This window comes from Cyprinus carpio, chromosome A15 (assembly GCF_018340385.1).
Source record: "Cyprinus carpio isolate SPL01 chromosome A15, ASM1834038v1, whole genome shotgun sequence".
Lineage (NCBI taxonomy): Eukaryota > Metazoa > Chordata > Actinopteri > Cypriniformes > Cyprinidae > Cyprinus > Cyprinus carpio.
In genome coordinates this window covers 3,717,202-3,739,838 of record NC_056586.1, presented here as the reverse complement: position 1 = coordinate 3,739,838, position 22,637 = coordinate 3,717,202, and the positions used below count along the sequence as shown (strand labels likewise).

At 36.0% G+C, this 22,637-nt stretch overlaps 1 pseudogene; it reads left to right on the top strand.

The window, feature by feature from the left end:
* The first annotated feature begins 4,429 nt into the window (after positions 1 to 4,429).
* LOC122147647 lies at positions 4,430 to 18,542 on the top strand (annotated as a pseudogene).
* Positions 18,543 to 22,637: the final 4,095 nt, after the last annotated feature.

The window sequence follows — 22,637 nt, the reverse complement described above, 5'->3', positions numbered from 1 at the left end:
GTGGAATGGGGCTCTATGATATATAATATAATAATCTATAATAATCTCTTCTATATTGGAGTTTTCCAAATAGTGTTTTAATTTCAATCCCAGGGGGTGCTGGTTTGCTGAAGATTTAAGGTAAATAAATAATAAAATAAAATAAAATAAATAATGTTTTGGACCAAAATTGTTTGTTTGTTTGTATTAATATTTTCCAAATAATTCTAACCCTAACCATGCCCTTACTCCATACCTGAAAATGTGTGAATTTCCCAAAACATGAGGTTGCACATTAAATCTATAATCTATAGCAGGGGTGTCCAACCTCAGTCCTGGAGGGCCAGTGTCCTGCAGAGTTTAGCTTACACCTGCCTGGATGTTTCTAGTATGCCTAGTAAGTGATTTGCTGGTTAATGTGTGTGTTTATTTATGTTTGCGCTAAACTCTGCAGGACAGTTTTTAAGGTTAGTTCACCTAACATAAAGTGTGACCATCTTTGTATTTGTAATAAATAAAAACTTACTGTTTTCCACACACCATATAATTGACTCTTAAAATGCATCCTTTGACTTCAGACTGTTTACATGGAAAACTGGACCATTTCATGTAGGCTTTATCCTATTTCAAAGTTTCTGTTGTGGGAACTGTTAAGTAGCAGTTTATGTTCAGGTTTTCCGACACAAATTCAGCCATATGCTGCATACTAGCATACTACTCTTGCTATTTCGAATTAAACACCTGTTAACTATTGCATGCCAAATTAGCTTAAAGGGATCATATGGCATTGCTAAAAAGAACGTTGTTGTGTGTATTTCTTGTAATGAAATGTGTTAATGCGGTTTAAGGTTCAAAAAACATATTATTTTCCACATAATGTACATTATTGTTGCTCCTCTACTCTGCTTCGTCTACGGTGAAAGCCAATCTGAAATGGCGGCGGCAACAACAATTCTACAGCGAGAATAAAAGTTACGCCTTCTTTCTTTGCGTGAACATCTGGGCGGTGTTATGCAAATCTTCCCACACAGTGACACAGACATGTGGGGGGTGTGTTTAAACAAGCTGTTTCAGGAGGGCATGGACAAGTCTTAACTTTATAAAAGAATATCTCTTTGGATTTGAGACTTTAGTCTTTGCAACTTTACAGATCTTGTTTATGCACTAAGAGCTTGTAACACTCCAAAAAGAAAGGAAAAATTGTAATCGCATCATATGACCCCTTTAAACTTCTCCCAGCTTTACTCTCTGTAACTGTAATTTTATTAGTAAAAATGTAATTACAGTAGGTAGCTCTACAATTGAATTCTTACTAGTGGGAATTGGATTAAATAGCTCTCTAACTGTAACTGTTGAACTTTTGTTCACTAAAAAGGAGACATTAAACATAAACTTAATATGACATAAGCTGGTATTTTGTCTATTCATTTTATGTGAAGTTTTGCCTTTTTACCAAAATTTCAGACATTTCTGTATACAGTTTAACTCTGATTTGTGTTATTTAGTTTCTTTATCAATAGCCTTTAATTAAATGGAATTTATAAAACTACCAAATAATTAATCATAGGTTAAAGGTCTTTTAAAAACAAATAAATAAACACTAGGGGTACCAGAGTTGAAGAAAACTTCCAGTAAGCGCTAGCTTTGACACTTTCGTGTGAATGACAGTATTCACACACAGGTTCTGAGACTGCATGTTCACTATATTCGCGCTTCACACTGCAGTTTGAGTTTGTGGGTTCTAGAAGTGTGTGCTGGTGTGAGCAATCTCTCTGGTTTAGAGCCTTTTCCCCTTCTATATTTTTTGAGATAGTTTGCAGGCCGGTGTTGGCTGTACCCACAAACACAAATGGTGCCGGACTGGGTTTGACCCTGTCCCACAGTTAACCTCAGGGAAGACTGAAGTATTACATTCAGACATCATATGATACAGAAGCTATAGTGAGGGATTTATTGTTTGGAAAACAAAATATGCTACAGGAATTTTTTTTTTATCATTTTTTTTTTCATTCTGAATTTCTGAAAAGAAGATGCAAACCCGCTACATGCCAAGAAAAAGTATAAAATAGTTTGCTTTAAAATGCTTAATCCTAAAGTCTGTGTGCATGCCTGTTAATGGTGATGTTTAATAGCAATAAAACAGTAGTAGCTCTCATTTGGTCCACGAGAGGGCGCCAGAAACACATGAAAATGTATGCTGCCGAGACAATATCGAAGCTTTCTCTGCTGTAGCCTATGTTAAGAACAATATGTGAGCTAGCACAGAAAACACAACATACGTGAATTATAGAGATTTGTTTAATTACTGACATTTAAAACCAACCAAGCTAATCCAAATGAAAAGCATGTTGATAAGTTCACCATATAAACAGTGCTTTTACAGAATGTTTACTGCTTTGTGGATGATGATGGAATTATTTTCCAGCACAGTATATATAGCCTACTGTAGATTCCCCTTTGACTCAATGTATTTTCCTAGGGCAGTGAGATTATATGAGAACATGCAAATAACTGGTTGCTATAATATTGCTAAGGTGTGTTGTGCAGTTTGATTTATTAAAACATAATTCTGTTTAGCTCTTTCGGCACAGTAAAATAAAAAAAAATAAAAAATAAAAACTCTTATTTTTGTTCAATCCAGCCAAATGTGTATTTGGAACATTTCAGCCTCACATCTATTTAGTTGCTTCAAAACATTCAATACAGATGCCAGAAAATAAACAGCAAAGTGAACATCAGCTCACCGCATGACATAAACGTGGTCTTGATAACAGTGCTCTGTTGTGCAGCTTGTCAGGTTCGGTTTGGGAGTGCGTTTTTGCATTAAAGAGCATTCCAGTGTGTCGTCCATCATCTTACATTTGCAGTCATTTAAAAAGGTGTGTGGTTGGTTTGGCCAGACATTAGTGTTATGCCCATGTTATTTACCTGTCTGTCCTTTTACTCTCTGTGTGTGTGTGTGTGATTCTTCCAGAAGCTGCTAAGGGCTTCCTGGCCAGTATAAGTGAAGTACTGTGAGAGGAACAGATTTCAGAGAGTTTGTTAGCCTCATTTCCTGGGCGGAGAGCTTTTGGCTCTAGTGAAGCAACGGCAACTTGAAAGGAGGGTGAGTGAGTGAGCATGAGTTGGAGAGAGAAGTTATTAGAACATAAAGCTATCACAAATCATTTTGTCACCAGCAAGCTCTGACAAGCGAGGAGAGGGAGTGTGTTACAAGAGGGAGCTAATAAAAAGGGTTCTGTACGAGAGAGAAGGAGGGTCTGAAGGACTTTTTTACTCCAGACTGAGGTCAAAAAGCATAAAAGTGGACAAACTGAAGAGAACAAAGGCAAGCAGGGAAGGAAAAAAAGGACATTTGCTGTCACTGCTGCGCTTCACACGTTTACTGCCTGGCTACTCGTGGACGGTTCATTTGTTTCGCTCTTTTTGTTTACTCCATCTGTCACTCGAGACTCGTGGGTTGGACGTGGTTAGTTTGATTTTCCTGACACATTACATCACCAGGGCCAAAACGTCAGGGTTTTTTCCAAGAGGATCTGTTTTCCTTTCAATTCCTCTCAGTGAAATGTGTGTGAGTGTGTGTGTCAGGGTTGTGGGGGAAGCAGTGTGTTTGGTTAGCCACTTGTCTTTGTAGTGGGAAAAGCTTGTTTGAAGAGAAAATTAGGTTATAGCCCTCAAAAAGCCATCTACAAAACACTGTTACTTATTTTTACTGATCTCTTGTAAAGACTTTGGTCTGCTGTAGAGTAATTCAAACTTGATTAAACCTCTTTACCAAGTTTTGGGTGGTTTACAGAGCTTTAGAAGCGACTTGTTTCACTAACACAAGATTTGCATGTGAAATGAAGAACTTTCAAACTCTGCAAGTCACCGTTAGTGTTATCTGATTGTCTGAATGCTTCCGGAAAATCAGTCTGACGAACAGAGGAAACCTAATGCTGCAAAAGCAAACTTTTGAGGAAATCTGAGCTGGACACGTCTCTTTGTCTCGTTACGAATGCCAGGATGCAGCTGAATGGGGTCTGGTTTAGTCAAATAGTTAACAGGACTTCTTAGAGATTTCTGTGCGAGATGACAAAACATCTGCTGAAGCATCAAAACCAGAGAAGCTGCGAGTAGAGAGGAAAGTTAGTGAGCAAACACGGTTACAGACCGCGTGTTTTCACAGCGGGAACTATCAATTACTAGAGGAGAGAAAAATAGTCAGTCCAGACGCATGGACTCGAACAAGCACTTCTGTGTGTTTCTGCCAGCAGTGAGCCGACTATAAAGCTTTGCCAAAAAATAAAAAAAGCTTGTGTTTGTGTGTGTACGTGGGAATTTTTTTTTACTGAAATGTATGCTTAGACGCATATGTTTAAAGTGCATGTGGTGGCGTTCAGGTGTAGCCTAGCGATCACATGGTCTTCGTGTGCCTCAAAGCTTGTTTATGTGGGGGAGTGCTTCTTGCTCCATTTGGCCAAATTGCACCTGAATGGATCTTTGAAACAGGTGAGGTATCAGGAATTTCCCTTATTAGACAGACATCAGCTGTTCTGTTGGCTTCATTATTCAAGGTGCTTTCCAGAATCATCATCAAGTAGCATCACCTCCATAATAACAAGACTGCCGTGTCAGTTTGATCCAAACACTCTGCATCAGTCACAGAGTCTTTACCTAAAGACAGTTTGCTCTCAGATTTGGCAGCATGAGGTTGCTTTGCTTGGTACTGACGGCCCTGTGCATGGTGGCAAGAACAGGAGGTATGTCCACGTGCAAAACTCTGGACCTGGAGGTGGTGAAGAAGAAACGGATAGAGGCCATCCGCGGTCAGATCCTCAGCAAACTGCGCATGGCCAAAGAGCCCGAATCTGAGAAAGACGATGATGGGAAGAAGATCCCATATGCCTTGCTTTCTTTGTACAACAGCACTGTTGAACTGAGCGAAGAAATGAAGATGAAGCCCGTTTCTGTGCAGGCTGAAGACGAAGATTACTTTGGCAAGGAGGTGCACAAGTTCGTCATCCAGCAAGGTAAGAGTTCTTTTTCGACTTCTTTAATCTAACATAATGTCATATCGACATTCTGTGGTGAAATATTTTTGTATAATAATAATAATCACTGTATAGTTATAATTATTATTGGCAGCTGTATAATTGATCTATTTCCCAGACAACAGTTTCCTACATGTCTGTGCTAGTCTCTCATTACACTGTTTATTTATTAATAAATGTACTTACTTGTATGGAAATGTAATATATGACAAATATTGCCTAATATCAGGAGTAAATCTGCCATACATGTTACCTAAAAGACAATATATAATTTTCACATACATACATTTTATTATAACATATATAAAATTCAAATAGTTAAATTTGTGTTCATGTTATCATGACATTAAAACACAAACATATGCCAACCATATACATATATATACATATATATATATATTATGTGCATCTTTATTAAAACAAATCTGCATGTTTATTTTTTAAAACATGTCTATCTTTTATTTATGTTTATTTTTATAAAATCAACATATGTCTATCTTTATATATTTACTTATATAACATCAACATAAATATATATATATATATATATATGGGTTTTAAGATATACATCTGCATGGTATATCTGTCCAAAACTGCATCACACATACGTAAACATACATATTAAAATGGACTATGAAATTGTTCTAATAGGTTTAATATATGTTTAATATAACATGTGCAAATGGGTATTTGGTAAGTAGCCGTTTAATTTTGTGGAACAGTATACAGTCATCCAGGCATTACAAAAATAAACCTCTTCATATTCATACTTCTTAGTGATTCACCCTTTTAGCTTGTATTATCCTTTACTTATTTTCTTTAAAGAAAACAGCAGTGACACTCAAGTATTAAAAAGTCCTCTTTGAAAAGCAGACCAGCATGCCCAGTTCAGATAATTCATGTTAGGTTCTCCAATGCTGTAAACAATGAATGTGATGAATCATGCCCTGTAGCTTTGTGTCACATGTGTTCTCCTGAATCCCCTCATGTATTCACTGCAGATCCCCCTCACGCAGACCCTAGAGGAGCTAGGCAGCATTGCATTCTCCATCTGCTCAGATACTGTGCGTTGCCCTCAGACTATCTGTGGTATTTTAATAGCCTAGTTGTTTTCGCTGTTGGCTTCATGTGTAAAAGATTGTAAAACTCAAAGCTTTAACAAGTTCTTTGCTAGGGGGTGAATATTCTCCAATTCAGACACTTCTGTTTGTTTGTTCTGAGCAATCAGTTTGTTTGATCAAAACTGTGAAAAAACCCAGCTTGATTAGAGTAAGCTGGGGGGGTTCACAGTTTTGTCTTGTACCTATTAGATCTGTTATTAATGCTACATCTGTTTTCTGATGGGGAAATAACTTTACATTTGATGCTTACCACCCACTTGCTTTCATCCCTCACCCTCTGTTCCTCTTTTCCTAATTTAACCACTTCAAACACTTCAGACATAAACATCAGGCCTGCGATCTGATATGTGCCGTGAATAAAGACCTCCGTGGAGATGGGGCTTGCTCGAAGGATGAAAACCAAGGACAAAGAGAAACTGTTGATAAGGGTGGACGAGTCAGATTCACACGCAGTCCTTCTCATTAATTGTGTTTTCTTTGTGTGTATTTCCTCTGGAGTTAGGGGCTTTCCTGTAACTGAGCTGTCTATTCTGTGTCTCTTACTGGTTCTGTCTTTTAGCTCTATTTTTGACAGGCCCATTTGACAGCAAAGAGGGTGGCTTGTTTCTGAGGTGTGACGAAGATTTACATGAAATAGTCCCAGATAGCGAGGTTGAATTTCCCCTTTTGCGGTTTCCCTCATGGGACAGCAGACCTCTTTATGTTCTTGTGTTTGTGTAAGGCTTCTTACATTTGTTGAAGGTGGAATACATTTCAATAAATAAGTCCCGATGCAAGGCCTCCCACGCTCAGCATTTACAGTCTGCGGTACTGTAGTAATTGCTTACCTTTGCAAGACTACATTACACAAGAATTAACTGATGCACAGTATGTGTGAAGTTGAAGCCACAACTGGAAATTAATAATTCAATTTTTACATTTGCTGAAGAAATCTGAGCTTGGTTATACTTCATTTTGATTAGAAATTCTGTTGATTAAAAGTTACTTTGCAAGTAATGTCAACTAACTCTCATTGGAGTATTACTAAGCTGTTAGGTTATGGTTAGCCCATGCTTAAACCAAACAGATGTCACGACCCCAGTGCTAGGGGTGTAGCTTGTGGTTTCCTGGGTGTTTCATTGAGTTGCCAGGATTTTCAGAGTGTTTTTAGAACATTTCTATGTGGTTGCTAAAGTGTTCTGCGATGTTGCTAGGTGGTTACAAGCAAAACTGTATGATTTGAGGTATAATTCATGTCTGTAGCATAAACAGTGTTGGGTGAGTTAAGGCTGGAGTACACTACATGACTTCTAAAATCTAAAAGTTGCTCAAGATTGTAATGCATTACTTTTAAAGTATCTTTCCCCAACATTTTTGATATCCTCCTACTGGATGGAATCATAGTCTGAAGCAAAAGAAAAAACATTCCATGAAATCTGTCAACTCAGACTTGCACGCTTATTCTGAGTTTTGGCAACTATAGCATCATCTCGTCCAGAATGTAAATCGGGGCAAAAGTGGTGTAATGTTAATGTCCTTATGTGACAAAATGTATTAATTAAGGTTATAACAAGGTTTGTTCTAATAGTAGAAATAGCTATGCTTGACTTAGGATGCACCTATAATCATTTATGTTTTATATTGTGGATTTTTATTGTTGCAATAATTTTAAATGCATTCAAAGAAAGCAGAACAATCGTCTTGACTTGTTGAACACAAACAGAAAAACATCATATGTTTAGTGTTGTCCATTTTGAAATAGAATAAACCGCTACTTTTAGCAATGAGAGTGTGTTGAAATATGTTTCAGGATTACACAGTTGCTTTTAATTTGTTACAAATTTGTTTTAATATTATGGATTGCTGTCATTATCTAATATATATATATAATTTTTTTTTTTTTCAGTAGCATGGATGTTTAACTTGCTACAGTGCAGATTTGCCACATTTTATTTTATTTGGAAGATTTATTTTTCCTTTTGGCTTTCTAGACTTGATAGTATCTGTTAGTTAAAGGTAGATGAAAGAGATGAAGAAAGAGATAATGTCTTCTAGGGAATACTGACCATGCAGTTGTGTAATCATAAATTATGCTGTCAAATCAAGAGCACTCAATTTACAGCCATGTCCTGCAGCCATGCCCAAGTTTCCATGTCCTCCTTCAGACTAAGTTTGTTCTACTGCATGTGTGCTGTTTTTCATTTCATGTTATCACATGTGAAAGATTGTGCTGACTGCACAGCTCATCTGCCAGGAAAATGTGTCATGTCTTAATGTGATTGGAGCAGGATAGATAGACGAGGGAAGAGAGAAGCATGATTCTATGGATGGCGTTTGTTGGAGAGGCAGATTTTTAAGCCTGCTGGAATCTGGTTGCACCCATAACTAATGATAGGCCTGTCTCAGTGCCTGTTAGGACAGCTGTCCTGGGTTTACCTGAGCGCCAGTCTGCGTAAACACACACACACACAGAAATCCTTCTCCACCCTCATCTGATCCACCGTACACCATCAACAAAGAGCAGTGCCTTCAGTCCTTGACACCGTTTATATGACCACAGGTGTTGAAATATGGGACCCATATTAAAATAGTTTCCAAATCAATACAATATAACCCTCAACAGTGAATAGAACATGTCCAACGTGTAGCACCAAGCTAATCAGATTAACTAATAAAAAAGTCATTATAGCTATTGGATGAATCTTATGAAAGCATATGGGTCACATTTCAACCCAAAACCACAATAAAATAAAATAAATTATATATATGTAAATATACAGTAATCTCACATTACTGCAGTGTTTCTGCATATTTTACAGTGTGTTTATTTAATAAGACTATACAACTATATTCTACATCCCTTAATTCTACACCATACCTAAACTTAACAACTACAACTACTTTTCTTACTCAATAACCCTTACCAAAAAGAAGTATACTTCGAGAATTATTTTATTTAGTATAGTTAAGTAAAGTTCAAGTATATTTTTAAGTATACTTTATGTAGTAGGTATACAAAAATCATTGTTCTAGTAGTATACTTGTAAGTGTACTAGTTCAGTACTCCTTGGGACTAAATTGGCCCATATATTTTAAGTATACTTTAAGTATAACAGTAGTAAACTTTGAGTACACAACTAGTTTACATCTTTGTTTTTGTACTGCAACTATACTAAAAGTAAACTTATAGGTGTACTGATAGTTTACTAATTAAATACTTGTAGAATTTTAGTAAGCTTTGAAGTATAATCTCAGTAAACTACTATTTTACCAGTTTTATACTGCAAGTTTACTTGTAAGTTTTCTTTAAGTGAACTTTACATCATACTTTAAGTATACTACTACATCCCTATTTAGGTATTAATTTGTATATATTTTGTTATATGAATATCTGAACATCCAAAACATCCAAAGAAAGAACAGGATATCTGCTTGTAATCAAAAACATTTTATTCTAGCTTCATGCATTCTTTTTTAGAAACACTTGAATGTGAGTTAGTTCCATAAATAAAATAAAATAAATAAATAAATAAATGAACAACATTTTGAACAAGAAGCTGAAAAAAGACTATGAATTGGATTCAGAATGAAGTTACAAAACGTAGATGGAATCGATCAACACCAACAACAGCATCTGTTGTTTTGGTTTCTTCTTCGCTTGTGTTTTGGAAATTCTGTACAGAAGGTGTGTAATAGCGCTCGCTTACCATATAACAATGAAAACACTGATTCCCAGAGCACAAGTAGCTGTAGCGCAAATATATTTAGACTTTTTCTAAGTATAAGTCAAGTATACTTAAATGGCTTTTAAGGACATTTCTGAGAAGTACATAAAAAGTAGACTGAAAGTATACTTTCCTATTTTAGTTTAAAAGAAGTATACTAATAGCATACTTCAATAAACTTCTTTTTCGTAAGGGAAGCAACAAAATAAGAAGTTAATAGTGAATATGTGCACCTTAATCTAAAGTGTTACCGAAGATAGTTGCTGCGTGCGGATGGATAGTTAGTGGAATTAACCACAGAGAATGTTCCACCCATCCTCCTACATCCTCCAGCAACCTCTGATGGATCTCAATCATGTCATCATCTGATCTGAGCTCCAGCACAGGAAGTCCCCTTTCTGACAAACATTGCACTTAAATGTCAAGCTTTAAATGTCAAAAATAAAGTCTTGTTTTGCTGTCATGTTTTGAGTTGGTGTTGTTGGTTTCCTGCAGAACATGTGATACATAGCAGCAAAATTACTAAAAATAAATATGAAGTACTGATTTGAAGATTGTTATATGAGTGGATTTATATGAGAGACACTAGCACAGAACATTTGAGATCAGTTACCTGGGACAATGGACATTTAGAAGTTAAATAATATAGATAGATAGATAGATAGATAGATAGATAGATAGATAGATAGATAGATAGATAGATAGATAGATAGATAGGCAGACAGACAGACAGACTGCGGTATTCTGCACTAGACCTCCATAGCTGTCCTGGTGCTCTGGATGTAACACTGGATGGTGTGACTAACATTGTACTGATCTCATGTTTCAAGAGTTGGTTAAACTGATCCTGGTAGCAGCTACATACTGTCAGTGCCAAGCTACTTAAAATGTATCCCTACAAGCTCTCTAAATAAGTCATCCAGTTATTCTTAAGTTTTATTTAAGCACGTTAAATACAGTGATAACATTGCTTTAATATATTCTACTAATCATGGATGAGTGATGGATGTTTCATGCAGCGTGGACTCTTTTAAGTTTTCTATCTGACGTGTGTGTAATTAGTAGTGTTTGCTAAATCAGATTCTTACAATTAGGATTAGGATTTATTTCAAATGATATTTAAATGAAACCCTTAGTAATAAACTACTCTCAAGTCTAGTCAAGTCACCTGTATTTATGTAGTGCTTTATACAGTGCAGACTGTGTCAAAGCAGCTTCACAGTAATAAACAGGAAAATAACAGAATCAATGATGCAAACTTGATCAAATATGAGAAATTCAAATGGCATTATTTAGTTCAGTCTAAGTAAGTTCAGTAACTGTGTAAAGTTCATCAATTATGAAATAATTCAGTAGGCAGCTCTACAGAAGATGACAGTGTCATCATCTACCTCAAATTCAAAGTTCAAATTTCATTCCCATCCAATAGGTTCAGTGCAGTCAAATCAATAATGCAGTATTAGTGAATATTAAGTGTCTTTTAAACCCCAACTAAACAAGCCCATGGCAACAGTGGGAATGAACCAGGCTCAGTCTCCTCTGGCTGAATGAACGAGCACAGTGTGATTTATGATTCCAGGCTGCAATTCAAAATGTGGATTGATATTATTGAAAAAATTTCATCCAACAGTGGTTGGTTGCAAACTGCTTAGATTAGTCTAGCCATTTTTTTCTATCAATACTGGGGTTAGTTGCTCATAGACACTATATTAAGACTGTCTAAAGAACTAGTTTGACTAACCGAAAGGCAACCAATCTTAGTTTTCAGATTCAAATTAGATAAAATTAGACAAAGTTGTGGCCAGTCTTGAAGAAAGACTAGTTTTAGCAGTTTTTGCAACTTTTTAATGCCAATAACAAAAAGTAGATGCACCGATCGACCGGCCAGGGACTGGAATTAGCCAGTTTTTCCAAATGACCGGCCCAGACTTGGCTAACTGCTAGTTGGTCACACAGTCCTAATGTAGTGGCTATGTTTATGCAACTGTCTTCAGCTCCTTTTGCTTGAAGGTTGGGACACATCACACTGGCATTAAGTGGGTAGAAGAGTTGTAGCCTATCCAGGAGGTTGAAAAGTGTTTTGAGTTAGAGCTGAAGGTTAGCCAGTCTCATCTCACACCATAGGCCTACCTCCCCATGTTAAACATCAGCAAAACCAGTTATAGCAACCGTAAACACAGGTTAATTATGGCTTTCTCTTTAAATTACACAGCTACTGCCAAAATACAGGCAAGGGCAGCATACGTCTCATTTAGCTATACAACAATAATCCTGCCTTGCCTATATTGTAAAGGCCAAGAACCGCCATCTGATTGACACGAAAAGCAACAAATCACTGTTCAATTTTTGCACCATTGTGCTGGAGTGTAGGGCCTGTGGTTCAGTCAATGATGAGCCACAAACACTGACGTTCTGCTGCTTTATTTAAAGGCAGTGAATGTGGAGTTGATACAGTGATGATCTCTGTGTTAAGTACTTCAGCACATACATGTGTGCTATAGCTGATGATGAACTGCAACGATTTGAGTTAAAGTCATGTTTTTAGTTACTTTACTGTTTTATACTAAGAATTATTTATTCTCAATAAGTTAACCAAATGTTTACACACTATCACAGCAGTGAAAAATCTCAATCGTAATTAATTTAGTGAATTGAATTTCACAACAAATGCTCTAATTTACTCTAAAGTGTATGTATAGCATTAGAAGTTCACAGTTGCTCTTGTAATTTCACTCATATTTATAAACGTTTAATTTTACAGTGATAGCTGTATGTATTTTTTAATTTTAAAAAAAAAAAAATGCTGTATTTTTTAATTTTACAGTAATTTTTTAACATTGTGGTCTGTTGTCTGAACTTATGAATTTATGAACTGGTCTGTCTCTCACTTTCTCTCTAGCTCAGAATGACACAACGCATCAGCTGACCTTTAACGTGTCAGAGATGAAACAGAGTATTCCAGATCGCCGGTTGCTGTCTCAAGCCGAGTTACGGCTTCGGATTAAGAATCCTAAAATGGACCAGGAGCAGAGGCTGGAGCTGTATCGTGGAACGGGCGATCGGGCTCGATATCTGGGCACCCGCTTTGTCTCCAAGGCCTTGTCCGATCGCTGGCTCTCGTTTGACGTGAAACAGACGATGATAGAATGGCTGGAGGGTTCAGGTAGGCTAAAGCATTATTATTAAGGCTCATACTTATGATTAGAAATTTGAATAAATCCATAACACTAAGTATTAACCTTTGGGTGAACATGATTTGACCAAGTACAACATGTTCCTAAATCAACATCCTTGTGCATAAAAAAAAAAAATAATCAATGAAGTCATCCAGTGGCTATTTTTGGTACAGTGCCTAAACAAAATGTTATTTTTAAATTTTTGTGATATCAACTTCAAATTTGGAACATATCTTAGTAATTCATGAATTAACCAACCATTTGAGTTCAGATGCATTTTCACGTCTATGTTCAAAAAGGATTAAAAGGTTAAGGATACTATAAGACATTATTTATTTATTTATTTTTTAGTTGCTCCTTTGAATCGCTTGCTTGTCTTTTGGAAGATTGTTCTGAAACACAGTTTTGTTTCTCGGCAGACTGTCTCCCTGAAATCCTGTAAATATCAGCCAATTAGATTTAGACTGAGAGAAAGCATCTCCAGTTTAGTGTGCCGTATGCATCAGACGGTTAGCTAACAGAGTGTGGGCTCTCTGTCTGAGACTAATCATTTCCTGTCTTTTCTCCAACTGTCATGTGTGGTGAAAAAGTTCAAAAACAGAAAAAACAACCAGTTTAACAGAAGTTGAGGTTAATTTAATTTAACCATTATAATCCAGAGTTATGAATTCATGTGTTTACAGTTTTACTAGAAATACCATGGTTCAACCATGGCCACTATTCAAGTGTAGTAAACATCTGGAAAGCTAAGCTTCCTTTGCTTAATTTGAAAGATTAAATAAACAATGGTATCTTAAGAAAAACTGTCTGAAACAACTACATAATTCTGAATAGACTTGATTAGTATGTCACCAATTTTTAAGTTCCCATTTATTTCCTTCTTTGATGTTAGTGCATGTGTTAAATGGCTTATACAGAAGAGTCCTGCAAAACCCAAATAAACTTGTGTGTGTTTGTGTGTGTTTAATTAACAGAAGAGGAAGAAAGTTTAGAGCTGAGGTTATACTGTGGCTGTAAGACAGACAAGCAGAGTACTGATCAGTTCCTCTTCACTATATCAGGTATGATCAACTCAATAATCTGAAACCTAGTGCTGGAAATATATGCCTGAAGAATCCAAACTGATATAATCTTTATTTCTGTGTACTGTATGTGTGTGTATTTTAAGGACTAGGCCAGCAGAGAGGTGACACTGCTAGTCTGGCAGGGATGATGCCAAAGCCTTATATTCTGGCTTTATCTTTGCCTCCTAATGGCAACACACCCGCTCGCAAGAAACGAGCAGTTGGCACTGATGAAAATTGTGATGAGTAAGTCTATTTGCTCTATTTGATACAGTATAGGAGTACAGATAACAAATACTTATCATCTTCTCATGTGGACCAAAATTTGAATGTCCATTATATTGTGTTAAATTCTTGATTCTGATTGGCAGTGCTGGTTCTAGATCTCTGGGGCCCCTAAGCAAAACTTTGGCAGGGGGCCCCTGGTTAGTGCATTCATAAAAACCCAAAAATGACCCCTGACCCCTTCTGTTCTGTCAGAGCAGTTTCACTGTCAACAAACAAGACAAAAAAAGGAGAAAATTACAAACAACATGACAAATTAAATAGAAAATGTATATATATATATATATATATATATATATATATAATATATATATATTATAATATTTACCTACTAAAATAATACAAATTAAATATACAAGATAATTCAACCAAAATTTCCCCATAACCAAATTCATCAAAATAAAACTTTCCCAACTGTTAATATTCACCCATAACTGAGTGCATTTAAGTAAAAACTAACCAATAATAACATTTTTTCATAAAAATCAAAAAGAAATACACACAAAACAACAAAAAAAAAAAAAAAAAGCAAAAAAACTATCAAATTACTCAACATAAAAAAAAATAAAATAATAAAAATAAAAAATAAATTAAAAATTAAAAATACCAAAAAAAAAAAAAAAAAAAAAGGAATAGGGCAATTATAATTAAATAATTCAATATCGCACTATCAATTATTTCTTTCTAATAACGAGGTGTAAAAATTTAACTTAAGGCACCACTGAACACACAATAATATAATTAGACTCCCTCTTTCCCAACATTCTCTGGCAGAAAAACGGAGACCTGCTGTATGCGGAAGCTTTACATTGACTTTCGGAAAGATCTGGGTTGGAAGTGGATTCACAAGCCCAAGGGATACTTTGCCAACTACTGCATGGGCTCCTGTACCTACATCTGGAATGCTGAGAACAAATACTCTCAGGTAGGGTGTTGTTTCAGCCCTGTCTCATTTGACCAATGAAGCTGACACAAGTGTCTTTAAAAGTGTGTACTTCACCAGTGTATGTGTAGCAAAAGCTGCAGTATGTCAGAACATAACCAGGCCAAAGTAGGATTTGACTTATTGAGGTTTTTTGCATAATTTTATTTAATTCATCTTTTTATTTTTATTTTTTTTTTTTGCACAAAGCATAACTAAAATTACCTTACAACATTATTACTAAACTTTACATTTAATTTGAAGAGATGTGGCTGCTGTAGCATGACAAGCTGAAAGGAATCCTTTAACTCTTCTCTGATTCTGTGCAAGGGGTTATGCCAATATTAGCCTAAAATCACAAACAGAAACACTTTCCCAGAACACCAGAACCTTAACTGATTAGATTCTTTAACATGATTTGGGATGCACTATTTACATTTAGTCATTTAGCAGACACTTTTATCCAATGTGACTAACAAATGAGGACAACAGAAGCAATCAAAATCAACAAGAGAGCAATAATATGTAAGTGCTGTGATAAGTCTCGTTTAGCCTAATGCAAAACATGTAGCAAGTTTTTTATATACAGTATATATATAACAATAACAAATAAACAAATAAAAAGCAAGTTGATATCATAGAAAACAAATAGGGAATGCTAGTGTTACAGGGTTTTTCTTTCTTTTTTTAATAACCAAAAAAAAAAAAAACATGAAAAAAGAATAGAAAAGGAATAGAGAGCTTTCTTTTTTCTTTTTTTTTTTCTTAAAAAGAAAACATAGTGAGAATAGAAATAGAATAGAGAGTGCAAGTGTTAGAGGGTTGTTTTTTTTTCTTTCTTTTTTCTTTTTTTTTTTCTTAGAATTAGAATAGCAGGGAAAAAGCCACAGTTTTCCAGAGGAACTGGACTACTTTTACACAATTGCTGGGTTGTTTTTTTAGTCTGCAGTTTAAAGTGCGCCCCCCCCCCCCCCATCAGAAAAAAAATAAATAAAAATGGATACAATCCACAAAGTGGTATTGGGCATCTACATAACACTGATTCCAACTACAAGCAGTGTTGCACCTGTGGCTGTGGCAGCACATTCATTTTCAGTGCACAGGTACAGTAGTGTCCAGAGGGGTATTTGAGGAGAAGAAGTGCACAAGTTGGCAAAAACAAATTTTGAATGACTGGTTACCCCAAGGGCTGAAATGCCATACATTTTATGTCATTACATCTTAAATTCTAACAGTGATGTTCTTTCTTTTTTTAGCTTTTTGAGTTGTACCTATGTGAGCTTCAAATTTCACCAGTTTTAAGAACTCAAAGAAAGTTTTGAAGAGGGTTGGTTTTTTTTTGGACAAAAAACAAAAAACACTTTCATTGAAGGGACAAAAACACTGAGACATTTCACAAAATAGATTTCTTTGTGCTCCATGGAAGAAAAAAAAAACTCATACAGGTTTGGAATGCATGAGGGAAATATATGATGACAGGATTTTCCTTTTTGGGTAAACTTTCTCCTGCACAGCAGTTAAGTACAGTAGTTCATTTACAATGCAGATAGTATCCAGATGGACATGTGAGGTACTTGGAAGGGGAGAGTGCAGGATCAGTGTAACAACAGTACAAAACCCATTTGATATAAAGGCTCAGGCTTAAACATTTGCAATTATTTTTTTTTTTTTTTTTTTTTGTACACAAATATAAATTGTGTATCTTTGAATTTCCAATAACACATTAGATTAGGGAACACTATTCACTAATAACTAATATGTGTTCTCTAATCTAAAGTGTTACTGAATTTACTAACAAAAGTAATAATGATTTGTTTTAAGAGTTTGGTTAGTTGGGAAAAGCAGCCAACATACAGTACTTGACAAATGCTTCGATACTGCTTAAAAAGCCTTAAAGATACACCCCATGAAGCTGTCTGAGAGAATGCCACGAGTGTACAGAGCTGGACTCTATCTATGGGCTGCTAATTTGAAGAAGCATAAGTTTTGCCATTGTGAATGTTATTTTGGTCACAACATAGTAAATGCTTAAAATATCAATAGTAGCAGATGTTTCTGGAAATTGTATAATTTGAATTTTAATATTTACGTGAATATGATTAACAAAATAAATGCACAATGTACAAAATTTAAAGTAATGTCCCTCTTTTCTAATTAGTGTTACGCCAATTTTATTTTAGTTGTGTTTCACTGTGCAATTTTAAACCTTTATTAATATTGAAATATTCTACAGGTAAACTCATCATTAAAATAAGCCATTATGTAATCCAAACTTTACCCATGAATAGGCTTCTAATGAGATCAGGTGAATGAGTGAACATGTATAAAACATGTCTAAAAAATACAGTAAGACGTGCACTGCTTCTCAGTCTCACTGCAGTACCAATTAGTATTTGTATTTGTTTCTCACAGATATTAGCCTTATACAAAACACCACAACCCCGGTGCATCTGCTCAGCCATGCTGCGTACCTCAGTCTTTGACCCTCTGCCCATTCTGTACTATGTGGGCAGACAACACAAGGTAAATGATTCTTTTTATCATTTTAATGACTTCTCAACTTCATACATAGGATAGATATCCCAGAGAAGCAGAGAAGGCACACATAGAATAAAAAACAAATATATACATATATTTCGCCTGAATCCATTAACATGATTAAGTCATTTGTCTTGCCTCTGTTTCTAGGTGGAGCAGTTGTCCAACATGGTGGTGAGGAGCTGCAAGTGCAGTTAGAGTTCATCTGACTGCACAGCATTACGTTATGTTCAGAAAGTGTTTCTCTCTGGACGATAAGTAAGCAAATGCACAGAGAGATGAACATAAAGTCTCAGTGGGAAGGAAAATCAGGAGCTGAGACAACTGAAATGGACAGGAAAAAAACACAAAGGACATTCGGGCAAAAGTGGAGGCAAAAGGAAACGGGAGAAAATAAACTATCTTTAAATAATCAGACTTTCTCAGCGATGCCCCTCTACAATGTCACACAAAGACATTTCGTTAAAGCATTTCATAAAACAAGCTCAATATTAAACCAAGTATATGCTTTGTTATCTTTTTTTAAATGTTTATTTACATTATTACTTCCTAATAATTTATTGTGCTTGCTAAGTTCATAAATTTGATTGTATCATGAAGGCAGGTGCGTAGCATTGCATGCCAAATGTACATTGAAGATTTCTAATGGTGCTGAACTGATAAAGGAAATGATGTCTAAGGAACATTTCATGTGTCAATTAAAGGTAAACACATAAAAGATAAGTGTTTGCACTAAATGATGGAGGTGAAGACTCATGACGTAAAGTATCAGACTTAGAAGAAAGCTAATTGGATTGGAGCATGCATCGATGAACTGCTTTAATATTTGTTCGTTTTTTTATGTGCGGGGTGGGTTTTATTGTTGTGCACAGCTGTCCTCTGAAACCTTAACAGATGTTTCTGTGAACAGTGTATGATTGACCAAGAGCAAGAGGAACACTAGAGGAATAGTATTGAATGGTGAACATTTCAAAGCTCTCATGTGCTCCCTAACAACACATTGCACACTACCGAGTGTCACAGGGAAATGTCTGCCTCTTCAGGTCCTCATGTAGTCAGGGTTTGTTAGTTCTCAAAAATATCTACAGCTTTGCTAAAGGAATCTGTTGGTCAATCTTAGCAAAACATGTCCGGGACACATTTCACATTTATAGAATAAAATAATTTCACACAAAGAAGGTAAATCTTGTTTTTAAGGTCCATTAAGATTATTTGGATTGTGTGACTTCCTTACTCTTTCCTACTAATTTGTAATGCATCTAGTCAATTCATTTCTTATTGTTTTTACATTAAATGGAAAGACAAATTCATATATGATCTGTAAATACTTCTTTTAAATTATAAAATTAAAGTAAGGAATCATTTTTATTACGCTAAAAAGAATGTGCTGAATGGTCCTAAAAACAGGCTTAATTTTCTTGCAAAAAACTCTTTCCTGTTTTAATTTTTTTCTGCTGGTTTTGAGGTGAAATTTCAACCATGTTTGTGCAAGTGATGTGTTTGTGTTAGTGAGTCTGTATCTATGTGTGTGTGTATGTTTTGTGTGTGGTGTTCAGCTGTGTTGGCCTCATGCTGACATCTGTATGAGGAACATGTATATTTTATAGAGGTTTCATGTTTTTTCTCTGCCCTGTTAGACTTTGGTGGTGTTGAGTGATGAGAATCATGTTCTGTGTGTTAGCTGAAAGACAACATGGCTACGAATACACTGTTCGCAAAATGAATGCAGTGTCACTCTTCACTTAAGAATATTGGCTAGTTAAAACTACAGTCCTTTGTTCATACTGTCCTCTTTATTATAGTTTGACATTTTTAAACAGCAAGTGTTTTAAATTGCTACAGAAGTCATGTGACAAACATTTCACATTCATGCAGTGTTTTATTATATAATTACATTTCCTCGTTTGCACTTATTTTATGCCATTGTGACACATTGTTTCAATAAACAAAACTCACAATTCAGTCCTCAATATCTAACAGAAAGACAGATTGTAATGCACAAATACTGTATTGTGAAAGAATCGTTCATTCTCTTTACTGTAGTACAGTAAAGAATCCTGTCCAAAAGTTAAGTAGGGGAGAGCAGGGAGTGTTGTTACACATTTTGTTATATAAGATTTCCACATTTACCTCTACAAAGCAGTTTTGCAAAAATGATTTTAAAGTAGTTTAGAAGTCTAAGTAAGGTATATAAATTAGTGTTAAATACAAGTAGGCCTTCTGTAGGTGGAGTAATTGGGGTTACAGCTCCTTTTCTACAGAAAACTGTGCTTTACAAACACTGTACTTAAAACAATTAATGTATGAACATGTTAAATATTAATAAACATAATAGCAGGCAAAGAAGCATGTCTTCATATCAACATGTTCTTCTCTAATAATTTTTTACTGTCTAATGTTTTTAAAGGTATCATGACATGGCAAATGAAATTTTTCAATGATCTTTTGACATACAGCTCTGGAAAGAATTAAGAGACCTCTGCAAAATGATCAGTTTCTCTGGTTTTTACTCTGTACAGGTATGTGTTTGAGTAAATTTAACATTTTTGTTTTATAACAAAAAACAACAACAACACCAAACCCAAAATAAAAATAAACTCATTCATATAAATCATATGCATAAAAAGAAAACTGGTTAAAATAACAAAAAAGATGCAGTGTTTTCAGCCCTCAAAAAATTATAATGCAAAGTTCATAATTCATTTTTAAACAACACTTCAGAAATCAACATTTCGTGGAATAAGCCTGATTTTTCAATCACAGTCTTCATGCATCTTGGCATACTCTCCAACTTTATATTTCATATTGCTACGGTATTAGGTGACTTTATGCCACACTCCTTATGCAAAAAATTCAAGCAAACTCGGCCTTTGTTTGATGAATTGCAACCACGCATCTTCCTCTTGATCATATTCCAAAGGTTTTCAATGTGGTTCAGCTCTGGAGATTGACCTGGCTGTGTGGCATGGAGCATTGGCCTGCTGGAAAAACCAATCCTCAGTGTTGGGGGAACATTGTCAGAGCAGAAGGAAGCAAGTTTTCTTTCAGGACAACCTTGTATGTGGCTTGATTCATGAGCCCTGTGTACCCAATTAAAGCTTTGCTGAAGCACCCCCAGTTCATCACTGATCCTCCACTAAATTTCACAGTGGGTGTGAGACACTGTGGCTTGTTGGCCTCTTCAGTTATGCCCTTCACTCGCTAACTTCCCTCTGTGTCATTTACTCATATGACATGATTGATTACGTGGCATGAGTGCCCACTACTGGCGGAACCCTTGCAATGGGCTGAACTGGAACGTCCTAAGCCCTTGATCACTTAGAATCCGCTATGGCAGTGCTTCCCAAACATGTCCTTGAGGACATCCTGCCCTGCACTTTTTGTATGTCTCCCTTATCTAACACACCTGATTCCACTCATCAGCTCATTAGTAGAGACTGCAAGAACTAAATTGGGTGTGTGTCTGATTAGGGAGGCAAAACAAAATGTGCATGGCAGGGGGTCCTCCAGGACAGGTTTGGGGAAGCACTGCGCTATGTAGTTGGTTTATTGTTTACATTCTTCCCCTTACAAATTTGTTTGGTGCAGCATTCTACATGTATAAAGGTATGCTTGGGGTGTTATAAATGTAAAAAAAAAAAAAAAAATTTAAAATGATCTATTATAGAGTTGTTTAGGGTGGGGATAAATTAAACGCGATCTGCAATGACGTCACATTCGTGTTGCATTGTGGTCTATAGAGCTTCCTGAAGTGTGCATCTGAAGCAGACTCTGTCAAAAGCGAGGGGTTGAGGGGTCGAGGGTATGTCCATGTAAACTTCCTTTGTCCACTTGACGAAGTGGAACACACTTCAAAATGGTGGCGGGGATTCCCCTGAGGGGAAGTGCTTAGGGAAGTTTTCGAGTGTGTGTCTAAAAGTGAACTGGAACGCAGCCCATGTTTTTGGACAAAGCTGAAAAACTCATCATCAAGGAGGTCCAATCCTCAGCCTGGCTCTTCTTTGCTTCTCATTGATAAAGGGATTTGTTTTGAATTTTTTTTTTTTTTGTTTTTATTTTGTCCTGCCCCTAGGAGCCTATTCTGAACCGTCCTCACTGAGCACTGCACCCCAGCTGCCATTTGCCATTCTTCTTGTAGGTCACTTGATGTCATCCTACAGGTTGTTAAAGGGTTAGTTCAACCAAAAATATAAATAATGTTATTAATTATTCCCCCTCATGTCATTCCAAACCCGTAAGATCTTCGTTCATCTTGAGAACGCAAATAAAGATTTTTTTATGAAATTCGAGAGCTCTCTCACCCTCCAAAGATAGCAAGGTAACTACCACTTTCAAGGTCCAGAAAGGTACCAAAGAACAATGTGGCAAAATAGTCCATGTGACATCAGTATTTCAAATGTAATTTTATGAAGGTATGAAAATACTTTTTGTGAGCAAACCCCACCCCCCACAAAAATAATGACTTTATTCAACAATTTCGTCTCCCTCGAGTTACCATCCACCACCGTTATTATTTTTGTTTTTCTTTGCTCACAAAAAGGGATTCTCGTAGCTTTGTAAATTACGATTGAACTACTGATGTCACATGGAACCATTTTAACTATGTTCTTGCTATGTTTCTGGTGCCTTGACTGTGGTATTACCCTTGATGGACAGAAAGCCCTGGGGATTTCATCAAAAATAACTTAATTTGTGTTCCAAAGATGAAACGAAGACTTAAAGGTTTGGGGCTAACGACATGAGGGTAAGTGATTAATGTGACAGAATATTTCATTTTGGGGTGAACTAACCCTTTAAGTGACATACGAATGAGTT